General features: G+C 40.8%; 1 long non-coding RNA gene across 1 annotated transcript in view; it reads left to right on the top strand.

Annotated features, from left to right (window-relative positions):
• The first annotated feature begins 236 nt into the window (after positions 1 to 236).
• LOC140847772 (uncharacterized) overlaps positions 237 to 20,852 on the top strand; it is a 38,436-nt gene continuing 17,820 nt past the window's right edge. Inside the window, exons 1-2 of the long non-coding RNA XR_012127937.1 lie at positions 237 to 797; positions 9,492 to 9,606. This is a non-coding gene — a long non-coding RNA (uncharacterized lncRNA). The remainder of the gene's footprint in view (positions 798 to 9,491; positions 9,607 to 20,852) is intronic.

The following is a 20,852-nucleotide window of genomic DNA, read 5'->3' as shown; positions in this document are numbered from 1 at the left end:
CTAAGGTTAGAGGAACTGCAGGATGTCACATGGTCCATTCCTCTGCCTCTGAGCTAGCCTGACTTATCATCATCTCAGGGAAAAAAAGAGCTCATTTCCTTATTAATTGAAAGCAAACAACATAGATACAGTTGCATCACTGAAGTAACCAGAGACACGGCCCCAGCAGGCAGACGCCAATAGACTAAGTCATCTCTGGCGCTCACTGATCACTTACTGGCCACAGTCCTTGCTCCTCTCGGGATCAGTCTAGATCAGGGCCAGCTGAAAATGGTGATTTAACATGAGGTTCCTCAATAATGAGTCTAAGCAAAAATGGATTTTCTCCTGCAACCCAAAACATTTCATTTAGAAATGTATTGGATTCAAAATAGATGCTTCTGGAGAAGTCGGGAAGAACTAGCAGTCTTTCACACCTTGGCGTTGACTTCAGAGTACTGGGTGAATTGATCAGAGTTCTTCATGTGCCATCCACAGGAATTAATTCTCGTTAATTTGAGAGAGAAAGTGGAAGTTAACCAGAGGACCTGGGTGCCTTATAGAACTGAAGAGGAGCCCATGAACCAGGTGTTTGAAGGGCACTGGTGGCAGGGATGGTCACCATTTCTAATCCCCAGGAGACAGAGCTGAAGGTCAGTGGTGACCTGTTGCTTGCACACTGCCCACCCCTACCCCAAGCGGGGGGGCAGGGCCCATGCTGAGCACCCTGGCAGACCTGCGAAGAGCCAAAACAAAGGGGGACCCCCAGAGAGAAGAGTGCTGCACAAGCAGAAACCCATCTGTGTGAGCATCGGCAAGTATGTACATTTACTTGTGTTGGGGGGTGCTGGGGGTGTGGACTACAAAAGTCATGCATTTTTATTATGTAAAATGTGCTTTCAGGACTTACAGTGAGGAGTAGTGGTGGGAATGGGGGATTACATCTCACTTTATGGAGAGGAGAGGGAAAGGAGAGGCAATAAATAAATCCTGTAGCCAAAACCCCAAGAAATAAATAGATTTTTCAGACTTTAAGGAAAAGAAAGAGAATGTTCACCAAAGGTATTTATAAATGTCTTTAGCTCTTACACAATTACTCCATGACTTGCTTAGAAAATGAAATGGATGCTATTAATTGGACTGTTTCTTGCTAGATGATGAATGACATGATCAAATCAGACATTAGACTCACCAAAGAGCATCTCTTATATATCCAGACCTTCCAAGAAATCTTGAAAAAGGATATAATGTATAAGAAAGAGCTTTAAAAACTGTAAGTCAGTGTTACACTGGAAGATCCTTTTCTTCTGCATTATCATATAACATTATTTGAAGTAATGGAAGGGAAGAAATATGAGTAGTTCTCACAGCAGTGGTTCTCACACCCTGGGCTACACATATTTCTTCTCCTCTGCTGGGGGTGGGGGGTGGGGGTGCTCACAGAGGGTATACATGTTAGGAATTTGAATGCATTATTTTGATAACCAATGTGACAAAGAGAGGAGCCATAGCCATCCCACATTTGTACATGAGTTTCTAAAAACATTAATAGAATGAAGAATTGATAGACCAAAATAAAGATATAAATTATCCAGCAATTACTTAGTGAGTACCTATTTTGTTCCAATAGATAATAATTCTGTCATTGCATTGGAATGTCTGAGAATAACTATGAAATATTTCATCTTGCCTTTAAGGAAGTTTTAATCTACTTAGAGTTTAATCATGAACTTATTAATCAGTGCAAGACCCTGGACACTCGCTGGTACTGAGAAAGCATGGTCTTGGTCCGCAACACAGCTGACAACCTGGTGGGGGAGATAATGTCAGACTATAGAATAAACATTAAATAAAGATGCTGTCATGACACTCTGACATGAGTTAATCCGCTTAGGAGTATGCCACCACAACACTGTAACTAAAGATTCGTTAAAGACAGCACATTCAAGGTTATCTACACAACCTTGCATTCTAAGAGGTTTTCTTGTATACAAGAGAAAGATGGAGATTATGCAAAGTCCCTGACTGAAAGTCTTACAAAACTCTATGTGTTATACACACACACACACACACACACAAATAAATAAATAAAAACATTTGTTTTTCATCGTAATTGTAAGTGTGTAAAGCTTTTTTCCAAATTCTGTCAGTTCAAACCTCCTAACAACATAGTGAAATAGGTCTTATTTTTTTTGTGTTTTTTTTTACCATAAAGGAAAACAGAGATGGGGGAGGTTCAGTAATTTGCCTGGCGGAGCCACGATTTAAACCTGGGTGCACCCAACTTGAAAGCTGGTCCTCGGAACTACCCCCACTACAGCGCATGTGAATTGCTTCCATCACGTGTGACACGTGGTGGAAGATCAGCAAGAACACCTGCTGGTGGACTTCAGTGAATTCTGAGAGGAAAGAAATACAGGGACTCCCATTTGGATATGCCATTGACTGCTGGTCCCCTTCTCACTTGAGCTTGGCTAAGGACTTTAAGGTATTCCGAGGCACAGCTGACCTCCTGGGGCATAGCTGTCAGGGCTCCAAACACCAGGGGCCAAAGCCAGGTGACCTCAGCATCTCCTAGACCACATTCCTGCTGCCGTGAGGGGGACCAGCCACATGACTACTGGTCCAGTTAAGGTGAATTTCAGGGTACATGCAGGACTCATGGGGAAGAAATTAACCACAGAGATAAAGGCCAGAGCTGCCACAGCCATCTTGTCGCTAGGAAAAGCTGGTATAAGAATAGAGCCAAGAGATAAAATGGGCCAGCTGACAGGAAGGAGAAATCGAGTCCTCCTGTATCCAGCTGGGTGGGAAGCACATGCTGCCATCAGTTCTTCTCAGTTGCAGGAGGCAATTAAAACCCTTTTGCCTAAAAAAACAGTCTAATTTGTTTGCCATTTCCAACCAAAAGAACACGAACTCTCTCAATGTCAAAGTGATTCCCAAAGATGCTGAGGGTCCTGCCTAAGGTAGTGAAGTCTTTTACTGGATGAGTAGGTTTGTGAACACAGATTCCCCAGTCCCCAGCTCAGAGTGAATTCCACTACACTCCATTCCTCTTACCTGTTGGCATCAATAAAAACGCCTCCCTCGCTTTCACACAGAAGGAGCTTAAATACTTTCTGCCCTGGAATTGCCTGTGCAGGGCCCAGACCCTCACTCGCTGTGTTCTCATCTGCTGAGGGCAAGGGAGCCGCTGGACATAATTTCTGAATGTGCAGCCAGAGTGCCTCTGATCATCTCTCTGACATGCAAGAACAGCCCTGAGAGCAAGAGCCGTGCAGCCGACTGTCCTCCTCAGTGTGGTTTCTGTGGCATGGCCACAGACAGCTGCTAAATTTAAGCTGCAGCTGCCTTATAATTGGGTAGTTAAGTGTTGTTTCTCGCCCACTCTTGCTAGTAGCTTAGCCTCAGGCTACCAATTACCAGCAGGACAGGTCAGTTGTCATGTCTGCACAAACTTCATCATTTCTGACATCCTCACACAATGACAGGCTGGCCCTTTTCCTTTCAGCAAATCTAGGTTAGCCAGGATTTGGCTTCATTTCATGAACACAGGAAACCCAGCATTCCTATCTGTTACTTGAATTATTTAGTTGGAGTTTTCTGCAGAAAAAAAAAAAAAAACGTGTCTGTACACTCAACAGATGCTTATTTATTCAGGCTCTTCTCTGTGCCTGGCCCTCTGTTAGTTCCAAATATAGAGGTGAGAGTTAACAGACAAGGTCTTGCCCTCAGGGAGCCTATTGTTCAGTGGGAGAGATGGAGAACGACCTAGTGAGGAGTCAAAATAAATACAAATTGTGTTCAAGGCCGCAATGGTAGAAGAAAAAAATTCTATGAAGGAAAACAGGAGAATCTAATTTAGATGTGAGAGAATAAGCAAGGAAGGCCTCCCTGAGGAGGTGATAATCAAGCTGAGACCTGAAGGACAAGACTGTGCCTTTCAGGTAAGAGTGAAGAGCAGGAGGAACAGCCCAGAGGCAACAGGCTATTGGATTCAGAGAATTGAAAGAAGGCTGGACTGTAGCAAGCAAGGGAGAATGAACCGAATACATAGGTAGAAAGGGCTTTGAGCATCATCTTCAGAAATTCAGATTTTGTCTTCCATGTGACAAAGCCATTCAAAAGTTCATTCACACATTTATTCCACCAGGCAGTCAACAGTTCATTAAACATCTACCATGTATCAGGCACCAGTCTCGGCACCAAGCATATGTCAGCACAAAGATAACTAAGTCCCTGTCCTCCCGGAGTTTGCATTCTAGGTGGAACACTGACACAAAAGGTTTTACTTATTCCACATTTATAAAAAGACCTCTTTGGTTCTCTATGAAGAGCTGAAGAAGGGAGGCAAGGAGCTGTTGTGCATTATCTACAGGAGAGACGGAGCAGCATGAAGGTTTCCTGGACTTCACATTGCCGGGCAGTAATCCTGATGCCTCATTAGAAAGGCAGCTATGCCACTTTTTGGCTAGTATGGTAGTGGCTTTGCATGGCTTCATCATTTCATCTCCCCAGTGGTCACATGCAGTATTGTGAGAGGGCTGCCTGAAGTTGAACTGCAGCATATGGCCCAGAAATGAGCAGTGCTGGGCAATGCCTTTGAGACTCTGAAGTAAGTAGGCTGCGCGTTGCACACAGCCCTTGGGCTAAAAGAAAAACACAGGGCTGATTACTCAGTCCACCCGGTAAGGCTTTCCTTTGTCCTGACAACCTGTCTTTCCAGTGGTTTCCTTCTCTTCCCATCCATTTACCTTAAACACACACACACACACACACACACACACACACACACACACACACACACACACACACACACACCACCTTTTTAGGCAAACCAAAGGCACATTGGGCCCCAGAGAGAATGACTTCAGAACTGGGCCACATAACCAAAGTACAGTAATTCACACACACACACACACACCACCTTTTTAGGCAAACCAAAGGCACATTGGGCCCCAGAGAGAATGACTTCAGAACTGGGCCACATAACCAAAGTACAGTAATTCACACACACACACACACACACCACCTTTTTAGGCAAACCAAAGGCACATTGGGCCCCAGAGAGAATGACTTCAGAACTGGGCCACATAACCAAAGTACAGTAATTTAGCTTTTCTCAAGGTATAGTTCAAGAATCACCTGTGCCTGTGTCAGGAGCACTAAAGCATAACTAAATGTTATAGATTCTGTGGTTCTAAACACCCCCCCTCCCTAGGGCTTTGAGAATCTAAATATCCAGGGATGAAGTGCAGGGATCTTCATTTTCCACATATTATCTAGAGATTTTTTCACTTCAATTCTCTCACCATAAGAACTAGTTATTCAACTAAAGGTGAACTACCCAATTTCAGTGTCTGCTCATTTCTTCATGATTAAGGGAATATTACATGACCTCTGAATACTCTTCCTTCACTGAGATTCAATGAGAGGCCATATATCATGGTGCCTAAAGGGTAAGGGGGAGGCAGATTTAGGTTCAAATGCTAGCTCCTGCAATAACTAGCTATGTAGCCATGGCAGGTGATTTAATCTCTTTAAATCTTAGTTTTCCTCATCTGGAAAATAGAGACAAAGTCATGTTACATATTTGTTGTGAGGTTTACATGAAGCTACAGGTGGAGTCCTCAGAATAGATCAGCACGTGCTAGGTGCTTAATATATAGGGATGATGACGATTGTTCCATGATTATCTTCCTCTCCTTCACCTTTGCTATTATTAGGACCTGGAGAGGTTATTAGAGAAGTAAAAGACAAAAAGAGATTGCCGAGTAAGAGATACTTGTTCTTTCCTCTTTTAAAGAGAATTTGTATTCACCTTAATCACCATTCTAGAAGATACAGAATGGCAGTCTGAATCCCTTATGTGAGTGTAGAAATAGTCATTCTTATAACGAATAGAAGCAAAACCCCCACACTCCAGCCCTTCTATGCCCACTCGAGGCTGCAAAAGCCGGGCTTGTCAGGAAGCACCTCCTGGATCCATCCCTAGAGACCTTTCTCACCTGAAGTTAATTCAGTGCCATAGGGTGGTGGTGGGGAAAGGAAGGGGGAGACAGAGAGGTGGCATTTAATGTCATCTCTGGAATTTAGCTCTGATTTAAACTTGAAACATAATAAAGGCAGACTCCTCACAAGAAGATTTGCCTATTTATATTCTATATAAATACATATTATACATATAAAATTCCCAAATGACAGAAGGGAAACCTGAGGATTAAACATACTTTCAGGATTGGTGGTCATGATGAATCGAAAGATGACACCCTCGCCACTCCTGCCGGTGTCACCTGGTGTGACTCCTCCTGTTGTCTTTGGATATGAGCCTCCTCATCTCATTTTCAGTTGCTCAGAATTTGGGAGCCAAAAGGGCTAAAGTGAAATGTCTGTTGTTTGAGTAGAGGGTTGGAAAGAGAAATGGAGATGTTCTTTCCAAATAGGCTCTGAGTCCATGGAAGCAAAACTGATGCCCATAGAAACACTGAGGATGTCAATGTGAACATCTGTTAATGAATGATATGACTTCCCAGAGAGAATGACATGGGATGGGGCTTCTCTTTTGAATTCTTGAGCACACTCAGATCTGGGAAGAGTATGTTTTTGGTTGTGTTGGGTGCTGTTTTTGCCCAGAACTTCCATTTCAGTTCCTGCCACACCATCTTATTCCAGCCAGAAACCCTAAAACTCTGACTACAAAAATGGAATACAATCCTGATAAAGCCAACCATTGTACCAAGTGCCATGGCCACAGTATTTGATCCAGGCTTAGACCTGTGACCCTTGCCAATATCAGGGTACCTCCCAAGAATCATCTAAAGAAGCTGCCTGAGAAGAATCTCTTTTCCTTTCTCTTCATGAAACTGTGAGCTGTGGCCCTGGAGCAGCACAATGCCACATCCCTCAGCATGAAGGATCACGAGGAAATGAGGCCAACACCTTGGAGAAAATTGGAGATTGTAAGGGAGAGTGAATCTGCATGCCATCAAGTCCTGAGCTCCAGGCCCTGGTCTGCAGCTGTTCCTGTGAGTCAATGAGGCATCAGCTTTCCTTTAACCTCAGGGAACTTGGGCCTCTAGCATTTGGAACCCCATGGATCCTCATATAATTATATTGGAGCCTGAGATTACAAGGCACAGTAGACTGGGTTATTTGCTGACACTTCAAACTCATGGAAAAATTAGATGTCTCTTTAAAAACTTTACTCATTAACAATACCATTTACTAGAAGCAAAAAAAAAATACATGAACTACTTAGAAATTTTATAGAAGATACATAAGACCTGTGCACTGGAAAACTACAAAGCCTTGCTAAGAGATATTAAGAAGATCTAAATAAATGGAAATACATACAGCATTTATGGATATGAACACTCAATATTATTAACATACCAACTCTTGTTACCTTGGTATATAAACTTAACATGCTCTCAAACAAAATGTCAGAAGGCTTTCTGGGGAAACCAGTAAGCTGATTTCAAAAATTTTTACAGGGATGCGAAGGACTAGAATAGCCAAAACAACTTTGAAAAATAAAAACAGAGTTAGAGGGTTTGTATTACTTGATTTTGAGATGTATCATAAAGCTATTCTGGTTTCTCAAGCTCAGCCCTACTGACATTTGAGGCTGAATAATTGTTTGTTCTGGGGGAGCTGTTCTGTGTACTGTTGGGTATTTAGCAGCATTCCTGACGCTACCCAGTATAAATGAGAGGTACCTCTTCCCAGTTGTGACAGTCAAAAGTGTTTCCAGATGTGGAGCACTTCACCTGGGAACAAAATCACTCCTAATTCAGAGCCACTGAGTAGAGTTACCCAGATAGTGAAGTACTGGCACAGGGATAGGCAAATAAATCAATGGCACACAACAGTCAGGAAATAGATCCAACACTTATGTATATGATCAACTGATTTTTGACCAAGGTCTAAAGACAATTCAATGGAGAAAAGATAATCTTTTCATCAAAGAGCATTGGAACAATTAGATATCAACAGACAAACAGAAGATGATGAAAAGAAACTCAATTCATACTTCACACCGTATATCAATTCAAATGGATTCTATACCTAAATGTAATATAAAACTTCTAGAGTCTAGAAAACTTCTTGAAGAAGATCTAGGCTAATATGTTTGTGACCTTGGGTTAGACAAAGACTTTTTAGTTTTGGCACTATAAGTAGGATCTACACAAGAACACTGATAAATTTAATGTAAGCAAATTTATATAGGTGCAATTTATTATATGTCAATTATACCTCAACAGAGGTGTTTTTTAAAAGAAGCAAAACAAAATATAGCTTGTACATAAAGCAGAGCACCTGGTAATATAAACAATAAGAAGCTGTCGTGCTAACCTGATGATCATTTTACAAGGCGGTTGGGACATCTTCAGAAAATGCCACACCATCATTTAAAGACAGGATACTGATGTTTCCACAGTAGTTAAGTCTTAGAACACCATCTGAAATTCCACAGAAGGAAATGCTACCATCTGAAAGAGGCATGGCCCTTTAGGAAGGAGAAAGGATGCCTGCAAACCCTGACTATCCCACATAATGACACGGAAATGAGAAATGCTAGGGCAAGAGAAAGGGCTTTCAGGCTGATTCGTCTTGCCAATGCCAAATCAACTCATTTATTTTTATTTATTTATTTTTTTTTGGAAAGGGCATCTCTCATATTTATTGATCAAATGGTTGTTAACAACAATAAAATTCCGTATAGGGGACTCAATGCACAATGAATCCCAAGCCTAGTTCTCAACAGTCTACAATCTTCTGAAGCATAACGAACAGGTTCTTACGTGGTGAACAAATTCTTACATAGTGAATAAGTTCTTACATGGTGAACAGTGCAAGGGCTAAACTCATTTATTCTATGTACACAGAGTGAGCTTGGAGCTTTGGATGTGGTGATTAATTTGATGTGTTCCCTGTCCATAAGGATCTCCTCGTCTGGTGGGGAAAAGGCAGCGACCTCACGCTCTCAGTGAATCGGAACAGTTTGCTCAGGGTTCTGTGGGTGACACATGCTAAGTGCCAGGGAAGCCTGAAGGAGCGATAGGCCTGTCAATTCTAATTGAATCTGTGCACAACTCACCAGATTGTAAATCACCACAAGTGTGTAAATTGCCAGCCTAGGTCAGACTTAAGACTCCCAGATCAAAGTTTTGTATCTGATAGTGATTTGCACCAAGAGATGTGGAGAAGAAATAGTTATCTTTCTTGGTGCTAACATGCAAGCTTGGGACTGTTCTCCATACATTCTAGGGTCCTTGTGTCCTGTGTCTTCAAATTTAAATTTAGCTAGATTACTTTGAGTCTAGAATCCAGTGTGAGAGAGGATATAATTAGAATCTAGAGACTCAAGAGTTGTCTAGGTAAGATTAATTTGAATTTGATACATCAACTCAGGGAAATCCATCAGTCAAATCACTGACAATTTGCAGCAAAACAACCAATTGATTTTCTATCTTTTTCTTTCTGTAATTGGCTGCTGCTTGATGTAGCACAGTGGAAGAGAACTTGGATATTTAATCAAAATACCAAAGAGGCAGCAAAGAGAGTGAACAGAGGACCAGCCATGGAATCAGAAGACTCTCCAGTCATGCTGTGGGACATAGAGTAAGTTAAAGCACTTCTCTGAAACTTGAATTCCTCCTTGATTAAAAGGGATAGTAAGAGTATCTACATTAGTTTATCTGATGATTTAATGAACCAATGTGTGTGTGGTCCCTGGCTCATGTACTTAAAGTATAAAACTCAATTATTATTATTGTCATTGTTACTATTTTTATTCTAGATCTGTTACTTGTTTTCTAAATATGTCTCTATCAGCAGGACCTTTGAGCCTTTTTGAGCTTTCATTCACTTCTCTATGAGGGCAATAATGAGAGCTGCCCTACTTAACCCAACAAATTAATTCAAGAACTAGTTGCACCTGATAAGTGTATGCCAGGAACTAAGGTTATAAAGATGAATAAGACATCATTCCTGACCTTCCAGAGTTTCGGTCTAGTCAGGAGGATAGACCAGCAAACAGACAATAACAATGCAAGACGGTGCTCTAATATGTGAAATACAGGCTGATATGGAGGCTTATATCTAAACTCCTTACCTAATAGGAGTCAAGACAGTCTTCTTGCCTGGGAATCAGCCAGGAAGGGTTTGGGGCAGAGGAACTATATACCCAAAGACTGAAAGGCAAGGAACAGTTGGAAGGTAATTTAGCATATAACAAGAGTTTAGTTTGGCAGGGTGATAGACTCTAAGAAAAGGAGAGATGAAAGAAATGCTGATGACATAAGTAAAGACCAGACCAGAATGGCCTCTTAAACCATATGAAGGAGTTTGGGCATTATCTTGAAGTATCCTGAATCCTAAGCAGGTGTTAGAAACAAATGTTAAAATATGAGTGAAAATACTCTGTAATTATAAAGTTCTTTTCAAATGTTGCTCCTATCATCAGACACACAGGGACTCAGTCTGAGCTGTTGTGCACAGGGTAGGTCCTATGGACTCAAGGTTTGTGTCGCTTAGAATTTGTATGTTGAAACCCTAATCCCCAACGTGATGCTATTAGGAGGTGGGACCTTTGGGGGGTATTAGGTCATGAGGGCAGAGCTCTCATGAATGGGATTGGTGACCTTATTAAAGATACCCCAGAGAGCATCCCCTGCCCCATCCAGCATGTGAGGATGCACAGACATGGCCATCTATGAACCAGGCAGCAGGCCTCACCAGACATGGAATCTGCTGGCGCCTTGATCTTGGGCTTTCCAGTCTCCAGTACTGTGAGAAATTTCTGCTTATAAGCCTCCCACTCTATGGTACTCTGTTATAGCAGCCTGAACAGACTCAGTCAGGAAAGCCTTAAGGACGGGGTAAGGAATTTTCCCTGCCTCCTCCCTCACACACCCACCCACACCCCAAAATGGGTGAACCTATAATATGACTGCCTACAACTGTAAGTATGAGTCCCATGCCTGCTTACCATCTGCAAGAGCCTCAGGAGGCCAATGAAATTAACCAATGCTGCTCTGTGGCAATAGCTGTTATCTGTGGCTCTACCCTTACTATGTCATCAGAAGCCAAGAGCTCTCAGGGAGACTGGTCTCCTGCCTCCGGGTTTGCTTTCCCTTGAGGTGAAGCTGACTTGCTCAGAACACTGAAGGTGTTTTGTCACAGGGAGCGAAGACATGTTCAATGTTAAGCAGAGACCATACTGCTGTCCTCAGATGTATCTCTGTGGGAGTAGGTCAAATCCCTCAAAAATCTGAAAGGAAATGGAACCACTGAAGCTCCTAGATGAAAATATGGTGCCAATTTTTAAAAATAAGAACAACCCTTTAGAACTTTTCATAAGCTTTGCTGTCATATGGGCATGCAACCTCAAAGCCCTAGAGAGCTGCCAACAGTGGTTTATGTTGCCACTAATTTGTCACAAAAGGCTTGCACATTTAGTAAAGAAGTAAAAATGGGGAGTTTGGGGAGATGTCAGTGATGTAATTTGGGAACGATTTCATGGCAGAAGGAAGGAGTGTATGATGCATGCCAGGGGTGAAGTATATGTGCACCATTTAAAAATTGTCCTTTGGGTTGAAAACTGAGATCTCTGCATCAAAGTCCCTTCATATGAAATTATTCAGGGAAAACTATAAAGTCTCCCATACATAAGAAAAAAGAGTGTGCTCCCAGGAATCTTCAAAAAAGCAATTATTACAAGATAGTCAGCCCATTGTGTGAAATCACACCTGTGCTTTCTCTTCCGGAGAGAGAAATTGCTGGAGAACTTGCCTAGCTAATCATGGAAGAAGGACTGCTTTCATCTTCTAGAAACTATTCTCCTGTAAATTAGTTCTCAAAACTTTGATAAAACAGTTATGCAGCTGATTCAGTAAAAATGTCCATCTACCTGGAGTTCCTATAATATAAATGACTAATAGTTGTTAGGAATCCATTGAAACTAATTTATTAGGTCTTAGAATAGTTATTAGATAATAATTAGATAATAATCATGAGCATTTATTGGAGCTAAAATTATAGTAGGCAGCTATAAATAAGACAAGCAAATTATGAACCTGAGACTAGAAAAATCAAACAGAAATACATTGCATCAGATTCTGGAGCTGCCATACACCTCTGTAAGAATGCAAGTCTCAGAAAACTGGCTTTGAATGTATGAATTCTCATAGAAAACTCCTTTCTTCCAATATAACAGGTTGTAGTAGAGAATAGCGTCAATGGTAAGGGGCTATTAGAGAAATCCCTCTGACAAAATTCCTAGCAGTTTGAGCATATCCACAAACAATGGAGCAAATGCTTTAGTGTCATTTCAAATTATTGTGTTTCTGCCTTAGAAACCTTAATTTCTGATTTATAAGTCTTTTCTATAGAATATATTTAGAAGTATAAAGATACTGATTTATACAAAGCTAGATTGAAAGACCTATTCAATGCATCTTTTTTTTTCACATTGGTCACATAGGTTCAAGCTTAACAGATTTGTAAGAGCTTAAATAGAATAAACACACCCGTTCCAATAAGTTAGGAAAAGAACCACCAAATATTCAGCCAAAAGCGATATTGGAATAGCTGCATTGGAGTGAATCTGGAAGATAATAATAAATAAGGTGTTATATCGTGTCCAAACTTCAAAATAACATTGATTGCACTATACGTACACAGTGGTTCAAGAGATCAACTTAGAGGGACACAACCAACTTCTATTCATCATCCAGATGACAAAGTCCTGAACTACATGCAGTGAAAAACAGACTTAAAAGACATAGATGCTGTCCTTAAGAGGATTTCCATCTCCCTGGCGAACTAAGATTTTCAAATATCAAACTGAAGGAAAATAATATAATCTAGTACAAAATAAGGAGCTAAACTGTTCAGCATTTATTCTACCCTTATTGAATGCCTATTTAATGAACACTACAGTAGCCACAGAGTTATAAAATTAATTACACTTACTCTGCCCTCCAGAAAACTTGTAGTAAGAAGTACAATTTGGCAAATTGTTTTCCATCGACACTGAAATTTCCCAACCACTTTGACCACTGAACGCTTTTTTCCAGACTTGTGTTCTTAAGAGCAACTTGGGAAATACTGGTTTCAATCCACAGATGGTATACAAATTCAAACAGGGAAATTTATCTAGTTATAGCTTGAGAAATCATTATCAATAAGATGGATTTCAATCAAAGCACTGGACCAGATGGATAGACCTTAGAGTGGGAGATAGATTCAAGGCAATGAGAGCTCATAAGAAAGGTACATGTACAAGGTACATGGTAGGTTACACTTGAAATGATTGGATACCCTGGACCACAGGCCCTTAGGCAGAATAATGGAAAATAAAATTTAATGTGTGGGTTTAGACTGATACTAGAGGATCTAAAAGCACAAATTGAAGACTCTATCCTTGACTAAGAAATGACATGGAGAAAACCTTGTCTTTAAGAAGTAACCTAGCCACACTATTTTAGTATTCCCTGCATATAAGGAAAAAAATCTGAAACATAGAGACTAATTGGACCCAATCTCTCTGTCTCAGCCCACAAAACTGGATTAACATGATTATGAAAGAAAGTCAAAAAATGATACTTTGTATAAAAATGGCATGGTAAAACTAGACAGAAACAAGGTAAAAGATACAGAAAATTTAAATTTGCTCCTAATAGCAGAATCAATCTAGGGCATTAGAAAGGAAAGCATAGATCATAAGATCCAGAAAGCAATGGACTTCGTTCTGTGAGGTCCCTTCAAAATCAACATGATATAGCTACAAAAATTTCTTGAGTTGTAAACTTGGGCCAGTGGATTCAAACTCTATTGCATTGTTTACAACTTGTTTTGTTTTCATCTAAAATAATCATTTTGATTATATACAGTCACACTTCAGAAGCTCTCCAATGTATGAGCTTTAAGAAATTTTATAGCTTTTATTTTTATACTCTAATTTTTCAACAAATATTTTCTAAGCATCTGTTACATGTCATGGATTGAGCTAGTCACTGGAGGTTCAGCACTGAACACCAGAGACAGGACTGCAGTTCCCAAGGAGCTCAAATAACTATACAAAATGTTACTATTAAGGTACTGAAAACTAAGAATACATCCCTTGCACCATTTTCATAGATCAGCTCACCATAGCAGATCTAATGTCTTCAATGGTGCATTTCATAGATATCAAATTGGGCAGGCTGCATTAATGTACTGTAGACACTAGCTGGACTTTTTAAATAAAATATGAAAGCACTGATTGGTATTAAAACCAGCAACCGACTTTTTTAGAGGACAAGATAATCATCACTAGCACTTCAAAACAGAATGCCAGAGTTGGAAAGGTTCAGAAATGTTGAACCATTCTACCTTGCATTTTTACAGATAAAGGAACTAAAATCAAAAGTGGGTAAATCATTTGTCTAAGGCTCCACAGCTAGTCCAAAGCAGAAAAGGGCAGGAATCAAGTTGCCATTTACATCAGCCCTCTGCTCTTTCCAATACACTAAAAGAGTACCAATTTGTTAAAACAATGGATACCTGGAGATTTTGTGATAGGTCTGTGATATTCATCTGCATCATCCTTCCATTTGGAGAATTACCGCTCCACTTTCATTGTCTTCTTGCTCTTCTCACATAGTGTGGTTGAGGTTCATCCAGGTGTTCTAGCCTGCCAAGTCCCAGGAGAGGTCCCATCCCACAGGCCTCATCCATCATGTTTCATTCATTCACACTGATAGGTTCCGGGATGGGCATCTGCCCCGGGTGAGGTCAGGAGATATCCACCCTATGACTTTTGCCAGATTATTGGGAAAGATATTTCTCTTCTTTTGGAATCATGAACCATATGACTCCTCAAAGTCTGGACCTAGAGGAATCTTCTCTGCCGCAGGGAAAAATGCAAGTAAAACAGAACCAAGAGATGAGAAGATCAAGCAAGAAAGGTCATAACAGAGACACTCGGATCCAACCTTGCCTGAAACTAAACCTCCCCCAGACTTTGCTATAAAATGAGCCAATCAATTCCTTTACTTAATCTAGCTGAAGATTTTTCACTTCAACTTTTTTTGAGTCCCCAAAATACCTGTACTACACTCATAATAATTTCCTTCCAGAATATACCTTGAAATGCCTTTGCAGAACCATTGAAAACCCCATAAATTTGATGACCAAACTAAAAGTCCCTAAGATTCCTAAAAGGAAGTGTTAAGGATGGTTTATTGTTAGCTATTGAAGAATTTTCAGGAGGAAGGCAGTATACTACAGTAGGTAAGATCACAGCTTTGGATGCACACAGACTTCACTTACAGTTCAAATCCCAGCTCTACCACTTACTGGTTGCCTATGATGTGGACAACTTGCTCAATGTCTGTTTCTCATCTCATGAGGCCTAAGGAAGGTGATGTATATGAAGTGCCTTTCACATTGTCTACTCTATAGTAAGCATTAAATACACAGTAACTACTACAGCTGATATTATCATTTATTGTTGTTAATGTTAATGGTGGTGGTGGTAGGTACTAACTGCATGCATTTACTGTTCTAAGCATTTAGGATACAAAAATGGGATAAGGTACAATTGTTGTTCTTCATAGAGCTAACAACAACTGATCTGAACATTGATAAGTGTCCAATAAAGGATACCAGCCATAGACATCCTAGAGTCCAGGGGAGGAAGATGACCATGAACTCGAGTGGTTAGGAAGATTCCATTGCCTGAAAATTACTTAGTGAGTAAAATGCACTGTTGCTCCAATTTCTGCTGGCAAACATACATGGAAGCAAATCTGAAAATATGGGATATAAGAAGTGAAAGAAACCTAAATGCTGAGCCAATCAAATCCCCCATATTAGAGATGGAAAAACTGAAGCCTCTAAAAAAAGAGACTTATTCAGATAATGTAACTAACCACTGGAAAAGTGAGGGCGAGAAAGCAATTAGAAGATTCTCTACCTCCTCTCTAAAAGCAGCTAACCTACTTCTGTATGTAACTTACTACAGAGTAGTCTTTGTCTCAAGTTTTGTCAGTTCGAGAATTGTATCACTTCCTGTTGTCTCTGTCGTCATTAGTTAATTCCCTAAATTGACCTGCATTCAGCATCTTTGCTGTAGACATTAATTTTTAAGAGGTTCAACTGGCAGCTTGTTGAACGGCACATCATTTTTCTCCTGACAGTTTCAATTTCAATCTCCAAATCAATTTTCTCATAAGCAAGATCAAGAACAGAAAGTGGAATTTTTCTCTTGTTTTGATATTGATCTTGCTTCCTTTGGTGAGGATCTGCTCCAGAAAGAGGAGGCTAGCCTCCTAGGACAAAGATTCCAATTCCTGCCTGCCTAGATAGCTCCACAGACTTGAAACAGAATTCCTAGTACCAGATTAGCATCTCTGCCTAGAAGACGGCCGTGTTCTCATTTAACTTGCAACTTCTTTTTGGATGTTTAAAAAAGCCTGTGAGTTCCAAAATTTTAAATGCTTATTCAACATATTTCCACAGTGTAGAGTTTTAGACAAATAAATGCAATATCTATTACATTTCCAGCCTCTCAATTGATGGAATCAGAAACATCAAGCTTGGCATGTTTTTTAGGTCATCCTTTTTCCCTGATCCACAATCACACTTCACATTTGTAAGGTTCTATTCAAAAAAGTTGAGCTGTCTGGCCATGGATTTGAATTTATTTTTCTGAAATTTCTGAGAATCTCCAGCCTTACTGACAAATCACAGAAAATTTTACATTTCCCTCCACTTTTCGATGGCCTCATAGCTCTCTGTTGTACTGTCACCAGCTGGATTATAGTCCACTAATGGTGGTGGATTCCAAAGAGACAGAAGGCTGTTTTCAATCCACTTGTTATTTTAATGACAAAGAATCACCCCATAAGCCTTGTTAAAACCTCATTTAATCTAGAAAAAATAGAGGCATCAAGATACTTAAGCAGAAATGTGATAATATCAACATCTGTCAAAGCAGAAATAATGGAGTGGAAGGAGGCCTAAAAGGTGGTCCTGGGAGGCATAAGACGACCCCAAAATGAACCAGTGAGAGCTTTTAGCATTAGCTACCACATCATTTAACCCTCATTTTCTCAGAAATGTAAAACCTTGCATACTTGTTCTCAAATTTTATAAACAGAGAAACCATGTGTGCAGTCAAGCAGCAGGAAAAATGAATTACTGATCTTCCTTAATTTATGATGGGGTTACATCCCAATAAACTCATCATAAATTGACAATACCATAAATCAAAAATCCATTTAATATACCTAACCTTCCCAACATCATAGCTTAGCCTAGCCTACCTCAAGTTTGCTCAAAACACTAACAGTAGCCTACAGTTGGGCACATCATCTAATAAAATATCTCATACAACTTACTGACTCCTGTACTGAAAGTGAAAAACAGATTGGTTGTCTGGGTCCAGAATGGTTCTAGGTATCAGTTGTTTACCCTTGGGATCACATGGCTGACTGGGAGCTGTGGTTCACGGCCACTGCCTGGCATCACCATGAAAGAGCATCATACCTTTACCTCATTTGTGGAGTATAACAATGAAGCAAACCTGAAGGAACAAAATGGCAGCAGACTCAGAGACTCCAAGAATGAACTAGTGGTTACCAAAGGGGAGGGGTGTGGGAGGGCGGGTGGGGAGGGAGGGAGAAGGGGAGGGAGAGGTATTATGTTTAGTACACATGGTGTGGGGGATCACGGAGAGAACAGTGTAGCACAGAGAAGGGACACAGTGGATCTCTGGTAACTTGCTGCACTGATGGATAGTGACTGCATTGGGGTATGGGTGGAGACTTGATAGTATGGGTAAATGTAGTAACCACATTGTTTTTTCATGTGAAACCTTCATAAGAGTATATATCAATCATACCTTAATAAAAAATTTTTTTAAAAAAAGAGCTGCTTGGCTCATACCCCCATCAACAGATGCTTGGAAATAAAGCACCATGGCAGATTTTCAAAAAAAAAAGAAAGAGCATCATACCACATATCACAAGCCCAGAGAAAGACCAAAATTCAAAGTTGAAAGTACAGTTTCTACTGGAATGTACACTTTCATACCATTGTAGTCAAAAATCTTAAGTCAGTGACTGTCTTAATGGAATAACTCAGGCAAGATCTTAGGGATCCCTGGTTGCACTTTAAAGATAAATAAATTGAAGCCCAAGGTGGAAAAGTGACCAGGGCTATCCCCTGGAGTCTTTTTAAATGGTTTTAATGTCCTCTGAAATATGATTCGATAGTACCCATTATTCTAGTCTTGGCTCTGTCACTTATTAGTTGCATGATACTGGACAACTTGCTGAACCTCCCATGCCTCAGTTCCCTCATCTATAAAAAGGGAGTAACAATAGTGCCTACCCCACACTGTTGTTGTAAGGATTAAATGAGATGTGTACATGAAGTGCTAATCACACAGCAAGCATTTGATGCATGATAGTTATCACTATCATTTATTATGTGGAGTTTTAGTATAATGCACTTGGGGAAACATGTCAATCCAGATTCCTCTCTCCTAATCCTGTCTCTCAGTCTCTTTCCCTCTCTCCCTTTCACAGAATGTAGAGGCAGGAGATCTGTATTTCAGTCACAGCTTTGCCACACTCTTATGTTGGGTGACCTTAGGCAAGTCAGTTTGCCAATACATGCCTCGGTCTCCTCATCTGGAGTATCTATGGTCCTAAACATCTCTACTATTGAATGGATTCTAGACCACTGACCACTGCCTAGGCCATATCCCTGGATTTCCAGTCAATGAGAAAAGCTTCTAGTAACACTCAGCCCCACACATAGTATATTCCTCAGGGACTAGGAGAAGGTAGAGCTCTAAGCTCAGATCTCCATTCCACCATCACTTCCCAGCAGTGACTCTATAAACAAGCAAACAAGTCCCGTGGTTTGATACAGCCAGAGCCTGCAGAAAGCCCCCTCCTCTCTCAGATGCCCTCTTTACCAGCCTGCCGTGGGCCTTCACCCCCAACACCAGCCCCAACACCACCCCCAACATCATGACGGCTTCTGCGCTGCTTTCAGGGAAACCTAGTTAATGAAGCATGGAGGGAATGTCTCTGGAGAGACCCACCGGAGTCCAGTTAGAACATTTTCACTTTTAAAGGCCTTTGTCTCCAATAAAAGAATATCACCAAAAGAGACAGAAGTCTAGGGATAAATATCAGAGCAGTCTTCTCTGCCAGATGGTCCCTGGAGCCCTAGTAGATTTTGTTTTAAATGTGTATGGAGAGTCTCTTATATGCCAGGTGTTGTCATAAGAGCTTCGCCTAGATTACCATCATCAAATCTCCACCACAGTCTTGGAAGGAAGGTACTTTATTATCACTATTTTACAAATAAGGAAACTGGGACACAGCCCTACTATGATCAAGTCTATCATTTTCCAGCAATCACTACCTGCCTGGCCACTGCAACTAAGATTTAATCTCCTAGCCATACTTATCTTGTGAGTTTTCATACAGATTTTTTTTCTTTTTTAGGCGGTGTTTACTTACTCCACTGGGAGCTTTAACTGAGGCTTCTTTGTATCTGTATAGCAGATGCATAAAATGATCAAGTATACTGAAAATTCTCAACAGGAATATTGATTTTTCCTATAGTTCTTCCCTGACCTGGTTATTCTGACAATTTAGACTTACACATGTTAAAATAAATTGACCTGGCATGTGCTGCTAAATACAATCTGAGTGCTGTTTGCCCAATTTTACATTGTCAGATGAAATGGTACAGTTGGGGGCTGAGAAACAGGGAAACATTGGTCATTCTTGCCAGCAGCTTGAGACTGTATGAAAGCAAACTTTCTTTTTTTTCTGAATATCTTTTTTAAAATAAATTATCCTTTAAATATAAGTGCTTTAGTTCCTGTATTAGTCAGGGTTTTCCAGAGAAAAAGAAGAGAATATATACATATATTTGCAGTCAATGTCCAAAGGCCTAAGAAACAGGAGCACTGATGGTGTAAGTCCCAGTCCAACAGTAGGAAAAGATCTATGTCCAGCCCACGCAGTCAGGCATAAAGAGGAAATTCTCCCTTCCTCCACCTGTTTGTTCTATACAGGCCCTCAAGGAATTGGATGGAGCCCATCTACTTTGGGGAAGACAATCTGCTTTACTTAGTCTGCTGATTCAAATGCTTATCTCATTTGCAAACAGCCTTACAGATACACCCAGAAATTATGTTCAACCAGATATCTGGCATCTTGCCAATGGGTTTCAGCCCCGGGCACGTTCACTATGGATTCAATGTGACCAAAGAAAAGGGGTGAAAGGGTTATACCCAACTTTATTTCCAGGTGGCAGGTCAGTCACTAAAATTCGGTTCACTCAGAGCAAGTCTGCATGCAGCAAGCCGGTCTCTGCCTCTGGGCCCCTCTGTCCACACAGCCGTCCTCTGGGCCTCTCTCTGCATAGTCGTCCCGCACAGTCGTCCTCTGGGCCTCTGTCCTCAGTGCTGCCACCACTCCAGCCTCTGCTCTTGCAAGCCTGCAGCCTTGCCACCATTGTCCTGTGTCACACCCAGAGCACTGGGCAAGCTTTTTATATAGTGTCAACAGCCATGTGTTGCCCAGAGGTGTGCAGTGAGCTAGTCAACCAGGGCCAGGTGAGAATCCTGGCCACAGGAACTCTCATTTTATCCACATCTGGGTACCCCATGACCTAGTCAAATTGACACATAAAATTAACCATCACAGTTTCACAGTTCTTATGAGTAAAATGATGCTGTTTAGAAGTCAGATTATACAATACTGGAAGCAGTAAAAAATTGGAATTTCTTTCCTCTCAAATCATTCAGGGAAAATGGATCATCTTTTGAGTCATAGAAAGTTCCATACATT

Source organism: Manis javanica, chromosome 1 (assembly GCF_040802235.1).
Source record: "Manis javanica isolate MJ-LG chromosome 1, MJ_LKY, whole genome shotgun sequence".
Lineage (NCBI taxonomy): Eukaryota > Metazoa > Chordata > Mammalia > Pholidota > Manidae > Manis > Manis javanica.
Note: the sequence above shows the minus strand (reverse complement) of the source record. Positions and strands in the feature narration are given on the sequence as shown.